Raw genomic sequence first — 22147 nt, 5'->3', positions numbered from 1 at the left:
CATCTTTTTCTTCCCCTGCTGAGGCAGATGACCTTTTTCAGAAGCCAGAGTGAGTCCCCTGGCTTGTGCAGCACAGCCAGGGACCCTCGGGAGGTTCACTGGGGGGTGCTAATGGATGTCTTCTGGTGTTTGCAAGTCCTCCTTCCACACCACAAAACTGGAGGGGAGATGGGATGACAGCATCACCCAGATCCTACAGGAGCCCATCAACACAGCCTCTGGGCAGAAGGTGAGTGCTGGCATGAGGAGTCCGAAGGCAGTGAGTGGGACTGTGAGCTGCCCAAACTGTAGGCAATAATGTTGTAATTTGTTCCCAAGCTCTCACAGAAGCCTGTCCCTTCTGTAATGGAGACAGAAAGGATTACAAGCAACTGCTGCCTCCCAAGCAGTTGATATTCACAAGAAAAATAGAAGAGCAAGGAAAGGGGCAGTTTTGCCTCGTCAGCTAATGATCCTTGACTCTTTTGCTTTGTGTTTTTGGTAGCAACCACAGAGAGGTCACAGATGAAACTGTGGAAGTATGAGGTATCTTTATTAAGTATATCAATGGAGTTTATTAAATGGGACACACAGTACTGGGTAGTGTAAGCCACCGTTGGACGGGCTCAGGGTCACGCAGGCCTCCTGCCTTGATGTCACCGGCTTTCGGATTAATACTATGAGCTCACAGCGTGGGCCTGATTAGAAGGCTGGGTCCCAGGTGGTTTTACCTCTGCCCTCTGCCAAGGCTTTGTTTGCAGCGTGAGCAGTCAGCTTTTCAGCTCATCACCCAGCCGAGGCGGATCACGGAGGTCTTTTACCACCTCTGGCAGATGCGGGGCTCACAATTCCTGTCCGGCGGGAGGAGGCCGCAGAGGTGCAATCATTATCTCCTATTGTCTGATTGACTGTTTGGGCTCTTGGAAAAGTCTTCTTTTTGAAGATCTTTCTCTTTTCTTCATTTTTTTTTTTAATCTCCCCCCCTCCTTTTCTTCTCATTTTCAACGTGCACCAGGAGGGCAGAACAGAAAAGGAAGCTCAAAGACGTTTTTAGCTTGCTTTCTCTCAAGAGATTCTAGTTCATGGCAGAAAAAACAAGTCCCTCTGACAGGAAAAAGGCCCACCACTGTAACAAGGCAGTTTTCCCTTTTGGAGCCATTGGATTGCTTGCACAGGTTGGGGACAGCCAAAGATGGAGAAACAAAGGAAAGAGAAGCCCAGGCTGCGCTGAGAGGTGAGGGAGGATGTAGTGTAATCCAGAGGAATGCAGATGGGAGGAAGGGATTTAGCATGATGGTGATCACTGTGTGATTAGAGGTGACAGGAACAATAGTGCATGGCTGTGTCTACACTACTTGTTAGCGGCACGCTGGCCTCTCAGGAAAGAGGGATGTCTCCTGTTAAAGACAGTACTTTTAAATTGAAGTGGATAGGACTGCAGCATGGAGGGAAAAGAGCAAAGGAAACACAACATAAGGACTTTCAAACTGTTGGGTGAGCCTGTGTTTTTCTTACAGCCACGGCAATGCATGACTAGTTCTGTGAAAGTGGGACTGAGGTAGTTTTAAGCCATCCTTACATGCCATCCAGTTGTGGATGACCAGGGAACTTGGAGATAAAAGCCTGAGAGCTCCATGCTGCTGCCCAGGGCCGAGTACATCAAGGCCTATGCACTGGTTTTATCCCACTAACCATCCACACTGCCAGCAGAAGGTGCTTAGCTCAGCCAGAGAGGGTGCAAAACAGTGAGGAGGCAGATGCACCCATCTCAGGGAGCATCCCTGACAGCTCTGCTCATTCCAGTCCTGTCTGCCCAGTGCAACACACTGGCAACACCATGCTGCATGCAAACTGTGCACTGACACAGGGGCCAGACCAGAAAGCACCCAACACTATTCAATAATGTTCCTAACTTCAGTAACAGTGATGTCCAATACAACAGCTGGAAGAGCTATTACACACCACAGCAGCTCTATGTTTCTACACTGATCCAGGTCTGCTGACTGGTTAACACTCATTCCTTTCTGTCATCTGAAAAATAAAGACAACTTTTCATATGGCTTAGTGTTTTTTCCTTTCCGAAGTTTTGTTTGTGATTGATGAAGCTGCCTCACACATTGTCAGAACTCACTTGAACTAATAAACAATGGAAATGCCTTTATAAATGCTAGTGCTAGATCCATCCTCCTTACAGCCCAAGGTGTGCTCTTTCCCGGGAGCCCATGATGTACTACTTGCCATTTTTCATGTTGATTATTTAACATTTTATACCTTTTATCCATTCTATGAACATTTTGTCCTAATTGCTCAGCTGTTTGTTGATTATCCTGCTGCAGTTTGTCAGATCCTTTTATCCATTAATCTGTGAGACCCTTCAGTTGCTATTCATCTGATAAGGAAGTTTTTAACCACTTTAGAAGCTAAATTCTTCATATCCTGAGGTTTAGGGGCATTCTGCTCTGTGTAGTTGCTGCTTTATAACTAGATGGGCAAAAAACTTGTTCAGCAAAATGCAATCCTTCATCCTTGTTTGCTCAGTCCGTGGGGAAGCATGCCTGACAATGCCTATGGGATTTCTGCCACTTGTACTGAGCAAGGTGAGACCTGCCCCACTGCCTCCTGCTCTTCTCTGCACAAACTGGAGCACATCTTATGCAAGGCTTACTCCATGGGAACCTGAACCACCTGTAAAGCAGATCTCTGGTTTATGTGGATGTATTTTGACAGAGGCAATTAAACCTGCACAGGCCACTGCACATCAGGAGGCTGCAATATCTGACTCATGTTCAGCACCCTCCACCACTAAGGTACAGAGGTGCTTTTGCCACATGTCCCATTCCAGCTCTAACTCTCCGAGTCATTCATGTCAGGGTCCATTTTGCCAACCCAGAGCTCGATACACACCATCCTGTGCTTTATTGAACACACTGTATTTCAAGGAAGCATGACTGGTGCGTTATGCCATTGGCCTTCCTCCAACAAGATAATCCAATTTTTCTGATTTCCAGACTAAAGATACTCATTCCTTTTGACAAGGAGTTGTGGTGTCAATAAGATTTGAGATGCACAGACAATAGCCTGTAACACGGTATCTTTCTTTTTGTGCCAAATTGGCACTTTTTTCCTGGCTGACAGAGACAGACCATGCGTGAGGAGGTTTCCTGGGTCCAGGTAGCCCAACATTGCAGTTTGGGCTAGGGCTGGCTTCAGTTTGACTGAGCTGCCTGCTTTCCTGTACCCTGCTCCCACTGCCTGGTTTTCTCTAAAAGCTTAGCTGGAGGATGACTCACTCCAGTGAACATCAGAATAAAATCCTGCATACAATTAAATGTGCTGAACAGTGCTCTTAGCTAGGCAGAGTAGTAGGGCTGGGTAGTTTTGGAATTAATGCCACATTCTGTTTATCAGGACTCTGGCCTTCAATACCTAGTATTGCTACTAAATATTTTACCTCTTGTTGCACTAATTGAACCTTTTGTCTGTTGACATTCAATTTTTCCTCCTGGATTGCAGCCAAAACTTCCAGGTTGCTGATATGCTTGTTCTTCTGAATTTCCTCAATTCAGGTGTGAGCCACATATGATGTCAAATGCTTCTTAGACCTGCAGGCTAATTTCTCCCACATTTAGGTGATGTGTATGTGACAGACCACAGGAACTTGTAAAATCCTTGAAGAACTCATGTGAATTTTTTTTTTCCTCCTGAACTGTAAAAAATAAACTTTTACCAACATTTCTCTGCTAAAGGGTTGAAGAAAAATGTGTTTGCAAGATCTATGACCAAAAACCACTTAGCTCCTTGTACTGCTGCAGCTGTAATTTCTGGCATTTTAACAAGAAGAGGTGATGTTTGCAGAGTTACAGCATTTAATGCTCTGAAATCCACACTCAGATGCATCTTTCTATTTCCCTTTAATACCAGCCACACAGGGGAATTACACACACTGGGTCATTGCACTGGCATTCCTTGATCCACCGGGCTTTCTGGGCTCGCTTGGGTACTTACATCACTTCTGCAGTCTTGGATCAAGCCCTGCTATTAAAGCAAAGGCATTAATCTTTCCATACTCCAACTTATCTCAAGCTTATACCTGCAGAAAGGTAACTGACCCTCATTCTGAGGTGTTCTGACTATTTCAGGAGCCTTTACAGGAGAACATAATTTTGTAGGTAAGGTAATTATGAGTCTTTCTATTTCTGTATTATGCTTCCACAGTTAGTCAGATCTAAAGTAACCTATTTAGTTTAAGGAATAGGCTGCTGAAAAGCCCATGTTTTATCCTGCACATGATGCTGAATACAAAAAAATCTCAAGCACGCTCTCCAGTAAGCAGTTTGCACTGGGAGTGTGTGTAGAAGCAGAGCTGACACACTCCCTGCACCAGAGGAGACCATTGTACACTTGTGTCTGTGTGGTGTACCTTATGGGCAGCCACACTCTTGCAAAATAGTAGTTTCAATAGTCACTGAGGCACCAGAATCTAATAACAGTTTGGGCTCCCAGCAGCTTGTTTTTCATTGCTGTTGCACAGTTCTGCCAATTTATGCATTAAGACACTAATGGGTTTTATATTCCATCTAGTCAGATCTTCTCCCAGGCTTTAGTTCCCTCCAAACCCTATTTCACGTCTACTTCAAATGCCATTTCCAAGATTTATCCAGTCCAGACAAAATATCCTCTGCCTTCCCATGGGCAGAGAGCCACATACTGTGGGACTGTGAAGGTCCCTCTCATCCTCCACAGCTTTGGGTTTGTTTGTCCTCAGGAATCCTGATTATAATGAACATTACTGGCATCAGTTGCTTTGACTAGATTTTTTTCTAGTTCATCTTCTTTCCAGAGAATCTTTCCGGCCCTCCTGGCATGTCTTTCCACTCCTGCCCCTCATGTATGTTAGCAACGTTCCCAGGTCCCTCAGTCACGCCTAACATGCAGCACTCTGATTCTGAATCCCAGTTCATTATCCATAGCACCTCAGTCTCCTCAGCAATGGAGCAGCAGATATCCCAGGAGTTGTTTTCTAGCAATACATGACTCCAATCCCTCCTTTGATTTTTTCTTTTCTTTAATTTTTTTTCTAGCTTAGGCACAAAACCAGTTCAAAATCTCAAGTCATCACAACCATCATAACCTAGCGCCTCTCACAACTTCTGGAGCTCAGTGTCAAGCAGAGTCCAGTTAGTGGGCAGTCATTCACTTCTACCTCCAGGATTTACCAGAATTGGTTTAACTGGGATGTTCTCCTAAAGCCACAATCTGCTCCACACAAATATCCCTATTTGAAGTCCCAATTCCATAGTGAAAGCTCAGCCTTGAGTGGTAACCGACTCCATTTAACTGCATCTTTCAGTGGTCTCTCTTTCCCACCAGTCTATGTCTCCCTAAACTAACAGCATTCTTTACCCTGATGGGATCCTCTCATACTTGTAGCTTATTAAGCAAAGGAGCATAAATTTCCAAGGTATGTTCTGGTGAAATGGGACCATTCTGAATGTCTCCATTCCAGTCACCAGGGTCACTACTCCTCCAGTTTGTACTGCAGTCAGTATATCCAGTTTAGCTGACAACTGCTGTTTATTTTTCTCACTAGCTTTCTCAGTGGAGTCTCAGAATTCAAGTGTTTTTGTTCACTCTGTGTGGCAATGATTTGATTTCTGTTCCTGCTCTGCTCAGGCTCTCACAGCCTCGCTCTCATGGACCTGACTGCTGGGTTACCACCAATCTGCCACAGGTAAAATGCAGCCTGGTGATGCATTCAGACACCCCGTTCCCCACCAGGGCAGAGCAGAATAAAAGTGGCTTGGCTAATACCTCCTTTACTAAACAAAACTCGAGAGGCTGACAAGTGCTAGTGCTGCCCTTGTACCAGACAATTTTGGGGCATTTACATGTGCATTAAGATGCTCAAATGCCAAAGCCAAGGGAAGACCAAGCCTGTCAGTGGTGAATCTTTGTCCAGATCCCTGGGGTAGATACATGTTCTGCCTACTGGTGAGGACTATAGTGTCCATGTTCTATTATAGCCTCTTTTTTCTCCTTGTATAGCTTAGTTTCAAAGAAAACCACTCCTGATCTGCCAGTTCAAGCCCCTTTTTTCTAGGGTTAACTTTGCAAATATAGCAGTGGGCATGACTGTATCATGTACAACTAAATGATCATTCTGAGAAACAGATCCCAGTTCCCAACAGTTTTCCAGCCTACTCACTTCAGATCTACCAAGTTACTTTGAGTGGGCAAGAGACAATGTGTGACTAAGGCACTCATGGAAGTTGTGCTGTAGCCAGTGTCACCCTCTGTATCATGACCCTTCTCAAGAATGATGTCCTCACCTTAGCTCTTCCTTGCCCATCCAAGCTGCACAACTCCTTCAAAAATGTGTAGTTGAAGAGGTGAAGCATGTGATAAATAGGTCTTCCTGCCCTTCCATGGCACAGCCCAAGGATCACACTGCCCTTCCCTGTCTGTCAACCACGGTCTAGGGGCTGAAGGACTATGTGGAGTAGCAGCTGCCTGTGAGGGTTTGCCTGCCCCATGGGAGTCCTTTTGTAGTCTGGGGGTCCCTGATGACGTTGCTTCCTCTTGCAAGTCTGAATGGGGAAGTTGTGATCTCCCATGCTACACTGTGGCAGTGGTGCTGCATGTACAGTGAAGGACTCTGTGATTTGTGGTGCTATAAAAGCTGAAAACTCCATCATTGCCTTTTATATATAATTGAAAACACAATAATTGACTGCAGTGTCAAGTAAAGAAGGCAGCAGCACCCTTGGAAACACACACACTTGTTCGCACGCACACGTGCACACACAGCCTCCTGCTGCCAGCCAGGCAGTGCTGCGTGACTTGTCTTAATAGAAAGCTTAAAATAAATCAGAATTATTTCCAGATTAGAGGGAAAAAAATCCTGTGAAGATGTTTCAGTCAAGCACAGAGAATACAAAGAGAGCAGTCTCTTTGCCAGTCAGCACAGCTTTTGCTTTCCTCTGGTCCTTTGCTCTCTATCCTCCTGCTCCCACAAACTGGTTTAACCTTTTTTGTCTGAGGCAGGTGAACACACAAGATTGTAAAGCTGCTGCATCACTGTGTCTGTGAGCAAGTTACATGTTTCCCAGCCATTCCCTTTTAATTTTCTTGACAGAGGTCTCAGCCAAGCTCACCAAACCAATGTGATTCTTTTCTGAACTCAGTTTCAGCAGCTGAAAATACCCATCTACAGCCACAGTGTCCAAGATGATGAACTCTGTTTCTCCTGGTATCACCTGGTCAAGTCCTAACCCTATGAAGCCCCTTGACCCATGACCGTGTTGTCTGACAGAGTTCATAGCAGGGGCCAGGAATGCACGGGAGCACTGTCAGCACCTTTGCCAGCTCAAGGGTCCCAAATGCATCACAACGTCTCTCACAGGTGCTCCCACCTCTGTTTGATGCTCTGAATGCCGCCATTTCAGAGCAGTGTGAAAAAGTTTTCTCTTCTGTGGTGGGGAAGCCACTGCAGGCAATTCACTAATTTCAGTGTCAAAGCACACAGGGATCTTGCATGACTTCCCTGATGCTTCCACTGGAGGATGAAGCCTGGAAGACCTGCTGTATGGTAGCGTTTAGCACAGCACACGAGGACAGGGCATTGAAGGAGACGGGAAGGATGAGGGGAGAGGGACAAAGGCTGAAAGAAAACCAAACACCCCCCCCCCCCCAAAATGCCACCAACATCCTCCACTTCAGCTATTTAAATTAAGAGAATATTTCATTTTTGTCTGCCCAAGTGTGTTGTTTTGTTTACCTCAGGGACTTTTAGGGCAAATTATAGAAACAGGCCAGTTTACTTCACTCTCATTTTTAGACAGTTTCACTTTCAGCTTCTTCTGCACAAACAACGTGCTACAATTTGGGGGTTGCAAAGGCTTCAGGGAAATATTGATTTCCTCACAATAACACTAAAACAGTTCAACCCAACATTTTCTGAAGGCTTTTACAAAACATACATTTTGAGGGACAAGTTTGGCTTGACAGACTTTTTTAAAGAGAGCTGCCTTTCTTGCAGCTGCCTTAGAACAGTTATTTACCACTTTTTATTACAGAAAGAGAATTGTTGATGCTAGAAAATTTTTCTCAGGTAAATCCCTCCAAAGTTTCAGATTATCTGGCTACGTGAAAACCTGCATTGTAACGCAAGAAAAATTCTAATTATTCAGCTAATTAAAAAAGACTTAATTATAATAAAGAATAATTAATTTCTTTTGATACTTACAACTCAGACACTCCCTTGTATACCTCAGGGGTCCAGAAGTCTTAGCAAATGCAACAATGGGAATTGCTCCTTAGAAAAACCAGCTCTCTAAGGCTTTTCTTAGCTTGGCAATAGCTCTGTATACAAGAGTAGGGACTGATGGCCAATAGTATAGCTGGAGATTCCTGAGCCATCAGATCTCAAATGCAGAAGGTCATATGCCACCTCTTCTATCAAAAGTGTTCCAAAAAAAGACACCAAAGTATCATGAACTGCTATACTATGAGTGCACTACTGCGCTACGTGCACTGCAGCTCATCTCATCTTTCCATCACAGCCCCAGTCGCAGCCCCCCGTGGAGTACCACTGGACTAGGAACTCCAGAGCCAGCCTTCCTTTAAACCCCTCTGTCCCACGGTTTCATCACAGACTTCCAGTCTATTCCTGCCTTGTGAAACTGCTCCGTGTCATCCAGTCAGCTGACACTCCAGGAGCAGAGCTGCTCCTCTACCACACACAGGAGCTTTAATGTATGTTCTGCCACAGCTGCACTCGCAGGGGGCACTGGTGATCACAGCTAAACCCTGCAGAGATGAGTAGCTCAGATGGACACACAGAGTCAGGAGATGCCAAGATGGGAAGGAGGCTGATGCCTACACTCAGAACCATCACAGTGACCTTTTTCTTCATTTTATGCCAGTTGCCTCAATTACAGAGCCCTTCCTGATCAGTTTAATTCAAGGAAACAGATCTCAGCTTCAGTCCTCCCTGCCTCATTTAGCCCAGTGAGCTGGGTGGCAACTGCTTTGCCAGTTGCTCCCCTTAGCCACGAAAACAATCCATGAAGGATGTGGACTCCACTTGCACACTGGTTCCCCAGATATGGAGTGTCAATTTGCAGGGGGTAGCAAACAGACGCCCTAAAGACCACTGACAAATATTGAGTACACTCATATGCTACTAACCTTGAGATTAAAGGTTGCAGTGTTCGGCCTCTGGGTCTGCCAAGACAGGAGGTTATTTCTTGGGACATTTGCATTTTTCCAAAGTTAGCTAATAGAAAGGACTTGATTTTGTGAAGGCCTGCAAACGATTGCTCTGTGAGATCAGTATCAGATAACATATTACTCTAGCATTCAGTACACCTTCACTTTTATGTGTTCTCCCTTTCCAGGCCCAAGTACCAGTGGAAAGCAGCCACTGGGAAGCATGATGTGCCCAGGGAGAGCCTGCTGACATGCAGCCAGCAGATACTGAAGATCCATGCTATACTGACTCTTTTCCTCCAGAAAGCATTTTAAAAGGAGAGATTTCTGGGAGCTTTGGAGTCTCTCAGGTACAGTATCTTAGCCTTAGACTCTGTGACACCCCAGCAGCACTTCTATCTCTCTATATTTCTTACAACATGTCATGTAATAGGATCTTTCCCCATCCCTGCATCCTCTTGGAGGTTTCTGGAGATCAAGGCAGGACAATAACAGCCACACATACTGATGGACACTCAATGGAACTGGTAGTTAATACTACCCATAAAGAAGGACACATTTGCCCCATTTCTGCTCTTGGTGGTGCACTAAATCCCAGTGAAAGCAATTGTGCCATCTCATTTCTTGCTCAAGGCTCTAAATCTCCTCTCCACCCGTTCTTGTGGCATAGATAAGAGCTACATTTACATCCCCGCAGTCACACCCCACTGCACAAGAAGGTAAAAAACCACTTCACTCAGGTTTGTTAGTAATGCAAGACTCTTTCCCACAACAATAAACTTCTTTCTGCCATCTTTGATGATGAAATAGGAAAATTCAATTACATTTCAATCCCTAATAAAATTCACTTATCTTTCATCTTTTTCTATTTTTAAATTATACCTTCATTTGCTACTTTTACTGGATCTTTTCCCTCTTACTATTCAGTAAACCTTGTCTGCATCCTCACTCATCTCCTCCTCTGAAGAATTAGATAGAATTAATAAGCTGGGATATTTGAATAAAATCCTTTTTATTTCATGGCCTGATTTTGCTTCCATAAACTCTGCATTTATAGCAACCTCATAAATTACCAACATATACAGAAAATAAATACTCCTTGTCTCTCCTACTAAGCCTGCAGACTTAGCAAACAGATCTCTCAAAATCACAGGAAAAGGAAAGGATATTTTCTCTTCGACTCATTCAACTGGAAATACAATTTTGAGAAAAGCAAAGCAGTGTTTCCCTTTCGCTGTTTCCATTTCATTTGGGCTGATAAATGCCTCTGGGACATAGCATTTCTGGTTTCACCTCTTCTCAGCTGTCTGACTTTCTCTCTTTCCTTTTCTTTCTTTCTCCCTCTCCCCTGCTTTTTCAACTGGCCTAAAAATAAGTGGCACCTGGCAGCTGCAGAGTGGTGGCTGTCATAGGGGTTGTTTTTATGTGACCTTCTGTTCATGGCAGAGGAGGACTGGTTTCCTTTAGACAGGTGTTGAGCAGGCTGGGAAGGGGTTTGACTCTTCACTGACGACATGAACCAAAGGATGTTCCAGAAGATGTCAAAGTCCTGTGTTTCAGTAGGCAGCAGATGTGAATGACGGGACTTTACTGAAAACAGCCCCATCCAATAAAAGCATGTTAAGACTTTGAAAAAGAAGAAAGCCACTGTGAATTCATGTCCTTCTTTGTGCTTCTGCTGGCAGCAAGGCACTGAATTAGTGTGAAAATTGAGCAAAAATTAATCTTTGCCTCATAATCCATTATTTAAAAGGGAACACTCACTCACTATAATTTTCAAGTCACTGCTACAGCAAAGTCATTCTGAAATCTGTAAGTTTGCCATAGGGGAAAAATAGCAACATAAGACTAGGTCTTGAGATTTGCCAGAGTGCCAGACTCTTAATCTGCTTACTGCATTTACCATTTGCAATTTTGCATTGTAGTCAGAGCCTCCCCAAGGTCACCCCAAACATCTCAAAGCTCTTAACCATCTGCCTCTGATTCCTAAAAATTAACGCAGAGATAGAGAGAGAAAGACTATCTGACTTGTTAGGGTCACTCATTTACCACAAAGAAAAGCCCCTCTGCCAGCTGCACTAGGAGCAGAGCCCTGGGCAGCCATGGCAGCAAACCTGCCTCCTTTGGTCCTCACAGCTAAGGCCAAGGCCACACCACATCTCTGTCCCTGAAGCATCTGGCTCCGTGCTCCTGTAAGACAATGACAGGCAAGCTGGGATCCCACGTGCCAGCTCCACCAGCACTCACCTCTGCCAGCCCCAAATCCTGTTGCAGGAAGAGATATGGGACTCAGAACCTCTTCACACCTGCCATGGTTTGACTGCTCATTGTGCAGAGAGCCTCAGGCACAGCCTTTGTTCAGCCAGGGTTTCCCTTCAGCACAGCTGCCTCTTTCACATCCATTTTTTGGTCTATACCATGCTTAAAATGAGCAGAGTTGTGCAAGAGACAAACTACACAGCTGTGCTTCATTTGTCATACAACTGCCCACTGCCCTCCAGCTTTCCACATGATTTCAGAGAGCAGGAATAAGGTTGAGAGGATAAATCAAACAGATAAACAGTCTTGTGGCTACAGGAAGCAACCACAGATCTTTGGGAAGGCTTGAACCAGGTCACTGAATCGCTCTGGGTCTACTTTCCCTTCCTGAAGCATGGCAGTAAACACATTCCTTGCTTATGTATGTAGATTGTGATGCTGTTTGGGCTCCTGCTGGATGTTTTGCAACCCGGGATGCCAAGCACTGTTGGAATCCATAAGATTTAACGTAATATAACAACAGTACTAACAACGAAATACATATGTTTCTGAGCATGACACATACACACAAATCCAGCTCCTGCTATGACACAAGAAAGGACTAGCGGAGAAATTTGTATTTTGTTTCTGCTTTTAGGAAAAAGCAAAGGAAGCAAACAATAATGGTAGACTATAAAACAGCAATAAAAAGAATGGAGATTAGACTGCAGCATGCAGGCACTTAAAAAGAAATAAATAGTAAAAAAAGTCTAAATTTGTTTCAAATTGGTTCTGAAAAACAATTCTGAGACAAAAAAATCCCCCTGCTCCCTCCCCAAAAGCCACAAGCTACCTAAAAAAAGATACAATGGAAGGAAAAGACTGATGCATACTTTGAGAATGCGTTAACTTTTGAACAGATTGAATATTCAAACTGGAATAAAAATATTCCTTCAATTAAAAATTATTAAAATTAGCTCAAAGTATTTTTTTTGGTGTGTTCTCTGCAAGAATTTAATAGGATCTAGTACTCAGCAAAGCTTTGAAGCAAAAATAACGTCTCAGGAGCTCATTACGCATTAAATCCTATCAAAAAGCAGAATCCCACTATGAAATTAACACAATTTGCAAATCATTATTGCAGGTTACTCCTTCCCTTGCTCTTTTGGTCACTTTTAACTTGAATCTGTGATGTTGTGAAAAGCAACAATAACAAAAAACACTCACAGAAAAATGGTGATTGTAACTGAAACATCCTGAGCTGTGACCAGCGTGGTACTGCAGTCACACAGAACAACACACACAGGAGAAGTTGTCAGGAAATCCGAGAGGTAAAGAGTGAAGTGAATCAAGGGATATGGATCAAAATTGTGTTTGGGTACTTTTAATATGGTAGGAAATGTTAAATCTTGTGCCTCCCTGGGCTTCTGTAAATGTAGTGGTGTAGTTTTCAGTTTTCAGGCTGAGTCTTAACATGGCTGAATTAATTGGTTATTTTATAGGATGTGTTCGCTCACAAGCATTCATGAAATATGAAACACTGGACGAAGTCTCCTTTTAATGAAATGCTGGTTCTTGTTTCCTCTTTTCTGAATTGGAGGAAGAGAAAAAAAGGACAATCAATACCGTCTGAAACAGTGATAGCTCATTAAAATTCTAGGCTGTCAATACAGAATATGTCTATCACTTTGGAGGCTACTGAAGTGTTGGTGGTAATGGCACTTTACTACTGTATTTGCTAAAGTACTTGTGGTGTCTGCTAAAACTTATCAGGTGTTGGCTGCCTTCAGCATTTCTGGGGGCCAAAAGGAGGAGACAAGAAAGGGAGAGTCATCAGTCTCCCAACTGTCCTCAGTTAATGTGAAAACCAATGTAGCTGAGTTGGGGGATTCATCTCCTTAGAGCCCAGCTGTTATTTTTAATGCAGTATGTGGAATATTAAACTGTTTATCTTGTTATTGAAGCCATAAGAAGGCTCTTTCATGTCATCATTTCTATTTTGTTTAGAGTCCTTCATTAACTTTTCATATGAAAGATCTGTAATTTAGATCTTCAAAGAACTTTCAAAATGTAAGTTTTAGGGACGACAAGTGCTGTATGTGTGCAGTTCTATTCTGATGGCAAAGTCAAATTGCAAAAATACCATCAAGAATGTTTCTTCCTTTCCTTTTTTATTTATGAGTAAAACACAGGGGATTTCTCTGGGGAAAAAGGAATTATTCTGACTTGATACTAATCAGCACAAGCAGAAGGCTAAAACAGGGCTGCCTCTGAAAGGCTTTATCATCTATGGTCCAGGGTAAAAAGCCCTAAATTAATTAGAGGTAGTTTAAGACCAGGAATATTCAGCATGTAAGTATTGGGTTTGTTTTGCAATCCTAATTCTAAGCAATCAAAACCCGAAAGTCCTTCAAACCTGCAGGGGTTTCAATCCTCCTGTTAGGTCAGGGAACGTGGCCTGATTTTTGGACACCTGGGAGCAGAGAAAAACCCTGGCCAGTGCTGTTAAGCTTTATTTCTCTGTTATAGTGTTCAGTCCTGATAAGAAGTGCAGCTTGGAAGACCATTTCACCGGGACATTTCATCAGCAACCACAGCAGGGTTCAGAAGCTGTATACCAAATCCTTGCCCCACAGAAGTCTGCACCAACATCCCGACAATCCAAAAAGGTTTATTTTACTACATCCAAAGGCGATAACCCCTCTCAGGTCAAGTTGCTTATTATAAATCAGTTGATCAATCCCCAAGATTGCTAAAGGATTCAGTTTCACGTTGTGATGGTAAAGCAATTAAAAGCTCAGCCCTAAACAAATTAGATTTTGTATGTTTGGTTTTACAAATGTCCAGATCTTTTATCAGTGTTGTCAAGGGGGAGGGAGAGAATCCATCAAGTCGCATAGAACTAATTTACACCATTTAGTGAAAAAAATTGGAGCTATAAATGGTAATCCAAGTAGAAAGGTTTCTTTTAGTACAGAAATGTACCAGGCTCTGTTGAAGCCTGACAGATCGTGAGTTGCTACTAGCTGAGGAATCAAAAGAATTAGGGACATGCTGGAGAAAAGGGACCTCTAGCAATGACTGGAAAAATGCTGGAATCTGGAGTTGTCTGGCCATGTTTGTGTATGTAGCCTGTTATCTCATGGTGGTATTTCCTTATTGTGCCCTGGAGCTAAATATCCCTGGCTGCATCCCTTGCTCTGGGCATTGCTTTACTGCACTTCTCTGCAGATGTGCCCAGCTGTGCTCACCTGGCATCTCCCATGGGTGGTGGTGCTCTCATGGCACTCAGTTCCCCTATTCCTTTGATTGACCCCATCCTGCTGCCTCTCTTGCCTGTCAGGCACTGAGACAAAAGCAGCATCACACTGAGATGGGCTGACAAGATTTGGAGACTGTACTCAACCCTGGGTGACGCCAACATGTGTTTGGGTTAAATTTCTCCTTATATTCTCCCAGCAAGTCCACCCAAGCTGAAGAGTGTGAACTGCTCAGAGTAGGGACCATCATTCACTGTGCCTTTACTCATCAAGGCACATGCCTAATGCCTTATCTTTAATGAAAGTCTCCACATGTTCCTGTACTATAAATAATAATTTAAATATTGTATGTCTGAGCTCCAGTGGCTGAACTTGAAGTGATCATTTTGGAAAGATGGAACAGCTCTCATCTAAAAATACGTATCTGAAAAACTATTCTGGAAGAAGCGAGACTTATAAATTGATAAATAGGTTGAAGCTGGGATGGAGACTGTGATGAGAGGAAAAATTCAGCTCTCAGAAGGAAGAAAATGAAAGGAAAGCAAGAATCATTCCAAGACTTTTATTGTTTAGAATTAAGGATTTGAGGCGTAGCAATATAACAACTGGGAAACTGGCATTCTGAAAATGCTGACCTAGATGAGGAGTTTTTGAATCCAAAAAAACATCATTAAGGAGACTTTCCACTTAACAAAAATAAGCAGGAAAAGTGGAAATGTTTTTTTATGGAAATATAACTTTGTAGGAGATTAGAGAAGCATGACAGAAACCAAAAATGAGGATGCAGAGGAAGCATATCTCAGCCAACTAAATAGCTTTGATCCTAATTGATAGGAAGCACAGATACAATTACTCTCCTTCCAGTCCTCTCCATACAAGCAACAAGGCCAGACACTAACGCCTTCGGAGCACAGGAGTCCATCCCTCCATTTGCTCCCATTGGATTTAGCTGCTACACCCAGCCTGCCGCCACTGGTGGCAGGATATTTTCATGACTGAGGCTTTGACGTTGTACAAAATTATACAATTCTCATAAATAAACAGTATTTTTATATCTTAAACCTACGTTGGTTTTTTTCATGGAAAAAAATGCAGTGTTTCATATGTTTTTTTGACACCAAAAAGCATTGAGTAAGAACAGCCCCTCTGACATATTTCCTTTAATAATCCAGTAAAGTTCTAGCATATTTTCTTTCACATGCCATGTAAAGAACACAAACCCTTTCTCATTTCCATTTGAATTTTATCACTTCACTAATACAAGACATGTACTTCTAAGCATGACCTACCAAAGGTCTTCGAATTTTATAGTGCATGGACCAAATTAATTGCTTTATTAATGATTATGATAAAACCAGAGTTTTACTTCCTACTTATGAAAACCTGTTTCTCTGAGAGCCTTTAAAATGTAAATACATGAAGGTGAATGCATCCAGCTATACCAGCACGACGGATGGTGAAACTTGGGGGAAGGAGGATGCAGAGAGGCTGGAAGATAAAGAAGAGAAGACAGCAGAACATGGAGCAGAATCCACTTTTGTGGTCATAAGGAATGGACAACTGCTTTCAGGAACAAAACAACCTCCCTACAGTCTTACTTCAAACCAAACTACATAAATGGAGGAGATATCCATCATGTGGTGAGTCCTTTCACAGAGGTTCATTGGAAGCACACAGAAATCAGTGAAAACCTATAGCACTGCAGTAGGTTTTGGTTTGGCCCTAAAACCTTACAGCACCCACCAAAGTTTCAATGAAACTTGGAGCTTTATTGCGATGGTGAGCAAAAGCTGCAGAAGACCATTTCATTGACTAGAAATCATGCACTAACAAATGGAGAGAAAGAATGAGCAGATGATGGAGTGAACAGCTTAGGTTGAACTAGGGAGGGAGAAAATGAGTTGCTGCTTTGGCATTAGGGTTTGGAAGGCTGGGTAATAATGGGAAGGGTTAAGTCTGCATTTATCCTGTACTGCAGTTCAAGCAGGAGACTTTTATACTGACAGAATGCAGGCTGGAGAGAGAGAAGAAGGCTGATTGATAGGAAAGAATCAAGCTAGTGAAAGTGAATAATAGAGGAGCAGGCAGTAATTGTTGAAGGAGATTTGATAAACTGTTTCAGAGCAAGACAAGGAGCAAGGAGTCAAATACTGTGCTGCCATAAAAGCCAAAGTCAGAAAAAAAATAATAAAAACAATGTTTTTTTTCCTTCTCTCAGAAAACACCTAATAGGGGCTACATGAGAGAACAATCAATAGAGTGATTTAAGGTGCGTTAAAAATTACTTTTAAAACAATTCAAATTATTCCACTCAATTTAACTGATGAATCAGCAAGATCTACCATATAATATTTGAGACCAGGCTGGAGGATTATGAAATGAAGTTCAGGGAAGAGCAGAGTTCCCACAGGAGCCCTTTGCAAGAAGAAGGACTGAGAAAGAAAACATTGAGCAAGAACCTTTTAGCATGCACTAAAAACATGACCAACATTTCAGCCTTGAGGAGATCACAAAATAGTGAAGGGAGATAAGACACAACAGTTAAATGGGCCCAGAAAAGACAAGATGCCTCCACGGGCTGGATGCCACAGCAGGAGGAACCAAGGAGGAGGAGCTGTTTTGCTGAATGCCATGACTTCCAGAGATCATCCATGGCTGATGGATGCACTACAAACATGGCAGCAGGGCTGGGAGGGCAGAAGGGTTTTCAGCCCTTCTTGTCCTGGGACTGGTAACTGAGGAAACAATGAGGACTTGGACAGTCTAGATTCTGAAGGATAAAGTCAGGAACATCACTTTTCTTTTTTTATTAAAGAGATAAAAACTTCTTTGATCCACTGTTTGTACTGCTTTATGCTCTTCTGAGAAAGAACACGAAGCAATGGGGTTGCTCTGCAGTCTCACAGGTCTAGGCCCACAGTGCACACACACGTGTATTCCCGTCACCAGGGCTTATATGTTCATGCTCCATGGGGAAAGATTGTGGGGTTGAGCTGAGAGTTTGTGATTATATGTGACTGCAGGTTCAGTTGACATTTGCACTTTACCAGTTGCTGGCCCACAGTCTAGAACAGTGTCTGGGCTGCAGGTACAGACAACAGCTAGGAGGTGGGCTGGCACTGAATGGGGATCACTGAGGCTCCCTTTGAAGGACCACTGTTGGCCTTCCCAACCACGTTGAAGTCCCTCTGTCCAGAGATTAGGCAAGATCTTAGAGGTGGAACGAGCTCAAATATAAAATACTGCAGTTGGCCCCTTCCCAGAGATGGCTGAATCTTTTTAGGTCTGGCTTTACAGCTAAGCATGGCTGTCCTGCCTCCCCCCAACCCCTCCACTCCCAAATGCTTACTGATGGAAAAGCCCAGATCATGTTCAGCCCTGGATAATCCCATGCCTTGACAAAGGTAGAGCAACACTAGCATGGAAGACAGGATTAAGAAAGAGCTGTTGTCTCCTTTAGAGTACAGATCACCTTTAAAAGGAGAAAATTGACTACAAAAGGAATCTCAGGAATGTAACGAAGCAGCACACTGGGAGAGTGCAGGCTGGAGCCTCGCACCTCCCAGCATGTGTGAAACACAAGCAAGTGTAAAAGCAATCACAGATTAAAGTTTTGTCTCTTCACTGACTGGCCTAAGGGAGACAATAGCAGGATTAAAAAGAATAATAATAACTATCAGCCTATGGGGGTAATTTTTAATAAAAATACCGTGCTCAGGAGGACGTTCTGGCCCATACCTGTCTGTGCAGAGGCTCCCAGGAGGGAGGCTGCTGCTCCTCTGTAATCAAAAGAAGCTGTGGAAGGGGCACGGGAGAGTGCAGTGTAAGTCTGTGAGAGTGTAGGACACGTGAGTAGGGGAAGGTATGGTCTCAGCCACAAATGCACTGCGTGGGAGTGCAGGCACAGACTATGGATTCAATGGGGTAAGACTTCAAGCGCGTGAGGGGGCTGATGAAAGCGCTGACAGCACACAGACGCTAATGAAGGCATGAACTGTGTGGCAGGGCTTTTTTTAAGGACTGCTTAATGAACTCCACTTTTAGATACATCAAGTAAAATATGTAAAATATTCACTACAGGGGTGAATCTCTGAGAGACCAGGAATAGACACCACTGGGAAAACACAGCTGCACCTGAGACTGCAAAACTGCTCAAAGGGGCCATCAGACATCCCACACCTGCCTTGCTGGTCTCTGGCAGGCTGACACCACAGAAGAGTTGACACCAGCGATATATATGCCACAGTGGGGGTATCATATCACTTCTGTGTCTCATTTTGCCAGTCTAATAATGGATCTAATCATATTTACCCACCTTACAATAGAGCAGTGGAACTCAATGGGGTGCTTTGAATTCTTGGACAATACGCCCTATAGAATTACAAAATTGAAACAGACTCCTTCTCAAAGATCCTACAGTGCTTCATCTTAGTGCAACTGCCATGGTAACTCACTGCCCAGAAAACCTTTGATAAAAACCTCAGTTGTCTGTTGCACATCTGCTTCCAAAGCAATGGTAACCCTGAGTGTCCTCTACTGTGATCAGAGACACCATTTACCTGATGCTTTTCAATGAATGCCCTACCAGGGCTCCAACCACATCATGTCCATGGGCATTTCAGAACATCAAATAGATTTACATCCCCAAAGCACAACTGATGAATTAACGAGGCCCCGGGGCTGATGGGCAAAATAAACTTATGAGACACAAACAAACAAGTGCAAAAATGCCCCCCGAATCAAGTGTCATGTTTAGGGATGGTTAGTTCTTTTCCCTATGCATGAAAAATTTGCCAAGGGCTGTTGGAAAAGAAAAATATCGTTAGCATACATTCCTCTTTCCAGCTGTTGAATACATCATGGCAAACACTGTCCTGCCTTTTAAACTCTTTGGAACTCATTTTTTCATACTTTCAACGAGTACATGCCAACACCTCCATGGACTTAACCTTCTTTAAAGAAAAATAATGACAAAATGGCAGAAACAGAAAAACCTGACCCTTCGTGTACAACTCCTGCAACTATCAGTTCAGTCTTTATTCCTCAAAGGTGGAAAAAGTACAAATGAAACTTATTTCATCAAGCACAAATGAAACTTATTTCATCTTTGCTCTAGAGCAAGGAGTATAACCTCCAAGTCTGTAAATTTTGGTTTTTTTGAGCAATAGATTTTCCTATAGCACCAGCCTATGGCATCAGACCCTTCAAAAGGGGCTGAAAAGAGAGAAGATTGCTCCACTTGCCTAAAATTCAGCAGAAAAAGGGAGAGAGCTTAATGAGAACAAAGTTGATCCCAGCTCTGCATAAAGAGTGACCAACAGAAAGACCAACTTGTTGCCTTGGGAACTGAGCATCCTCCCTAAGATGAGACACGAGCACTGTGGCAGGGGTTAGGGCAGTCTAGGAAGGTTGGCACTTCAGCAAACATGACCTGCCCAAACCCCCACACTTGAGCAAACTGCGACAGGAGGAGCTGTGCTGGTGATGGAGGGGACACTTTGCTCAGGGTTACATCAGTAGGCAAGGATGAGAGGGCTTTTCACAGAAAACTGTGTTTTATTCTCAAATCAAAGCTGCAACTTCTTTCTACTGAAACACACTGAGATAAACTAGTAAAAAACCTCTATTTAAGATAAAGCCAGCAAAGTTTGTTTTGAGTACTCACAGATCTTGAGAAACCTAAAAAGTCACCTTCTCCCAATCTCCAGTGCAGCCAGGCAGGTTAATTTGGAGAGACCTCTGTGAGGCAGCACGTATGGCATCGCCGCTCTGCATGCCAGCTGCAGGAAGGCTTGTTGTGGTCCTCAGTGCCACCCAGCCTCCATGCCAGGCAACAGGGATGCTCGTGGAAACACTGCTCAGCACGAGCAAAGGGTTGCAGCATCTGGGCCTTGGCCTTCAGCAGAGAGGCTGGCATACAGGACTGAAAATCCTGGCTGGCTCAGCTGACAACACCTGCTACTGCGTCCTGATAAGCTGGGCTACACAAGGACAATTATAAATGTCTCCAAGACATGTTAGAATACATGTTTTAATTTAATCAGAGAGAACAAAAAAGCACATTAATCACTGCTCTCTTAACAGCAAAGATGTCCAGATATTTGCCAAGATAGCAGCGTTTTTTCCAAACACATCAGGTACAAAAGGACAACAACAACAAAAAATTACAGCCTTACAGGGGTAGGTACAAGGCCAAGTTCCACCTCGTGTTGTGCTGAGCTGTTGCCAGCACAGACAGCCAGGGGAAGGGAGGAGCCAGGCAAGGCTGCTGGAAAGGTGAGTGGTGAAGGTCTCGGACAGACCTCCAGCTTTTTCCAGAGAAAAACCACTGAGAGCTTTGACACTCCGTCACACTAACACATCTGACCTCAGGGGACCTTGGCAGGGAGTGTTTTCTTTCTGATTCTTCTGTATGGTAAACTGAAAATTATCAAGAAAACATTCCCAGAAATGCCAATTGCATGCTGATGTACCAATCACAGGGCTGATCAAGGAGCTTAGTGACATGTGATGGAAGGATCAAGGAACTCTCTGATGTCAGAGCTGAGATATGTCCTTTGCTTACCATTCACAGAAGAGAAGATAGCTCTCATTGTAATAACTTACCATTTTTTTTGCATTCTGTGCTCTGCTTTAACCACTAGTTGCCCCTTTATAGCACCCACCCCTTCAGGCTTGTTTCTGATTCTGCTGGTGGGGTTTACAGGGTGACCCAAGGCTGTAGCTCCCTGTTTGCCTTGAGCATTTAGGTTTGAAGCTCAACTGTGTATCCAGTGGAAATGTATATCAGCATTGGTTGACCTTGAGCATTTTCCTTCCTTCTATGCTTCTCCTGTGTGTTGACTTCACCATATGCAACTTGAATTGGTGTGATGATACTGCAGAAACTGCAGTTGAACAATCTGGTCAACTTATAATACCTTCTATATTTCCCTCAGTTTTAGGTACTCTGTAGATGTTCTTGGATGATCATATCTTTGAAAATCTGCCCAGACATCCCCAGTGAAATGTGCTGATGCTGAATGTGTTTGAAAAAAGGAGCACACAGGCCCTGCAGTAGTAGTATTCTGTGTTATGGGGTCGAGGTACTGAGTGCTTGCTTTTGCTGTCCAGACCCAGGTCACACCATGAGCACAACTGTAACTGAATTCCTTAGTACTCTCCTACAGGACACCTGGGTGTCCTGGGGCAGCCACGGTACTGTTTATTAATAGCTGAGTGTGAAGCATCTTCTCAAGTCTTCAATAAAATAAAGAAGGAACAACTAAGAGAGCTAAACACCACAGAGAAAGCACAGCTGAAGAGGCACTTTCTCCAAGAGAAGGCTGAGACCCCTCTGTTCTAATACCCCATGCAGAAAGAAGTAAGCTCAGCTTTAATTTTTAAACCCTAAAAAAATCTCTGAAAGTTGCATTGGTGGTTCCGATGAGAAAGAATCTTTCAGAAAGTCTGGTCTATTA

Source organism: Pipra filicauda, unplaced genomic scaffold, assembly GCF_003945595.2.
Source record: "Pipra filicauda isolate LSUMZ 115617 unplaced genomic scaffold, ASM394559v2 scaffold270_size1042834_pilon, whole genome shotgun sequence".
Classification (NCBI taxonomy): domain Eukaryota; kingdom Metazoa; phylum Chordata; class Aves; order Passeriformes; family Pipridae; genus Pipra; species Pipra filicauda.
The sequence above is the reverse complement of the archived record's forward strand: the minus strand, read 5'-3'. Positions refer to the sequence as shown.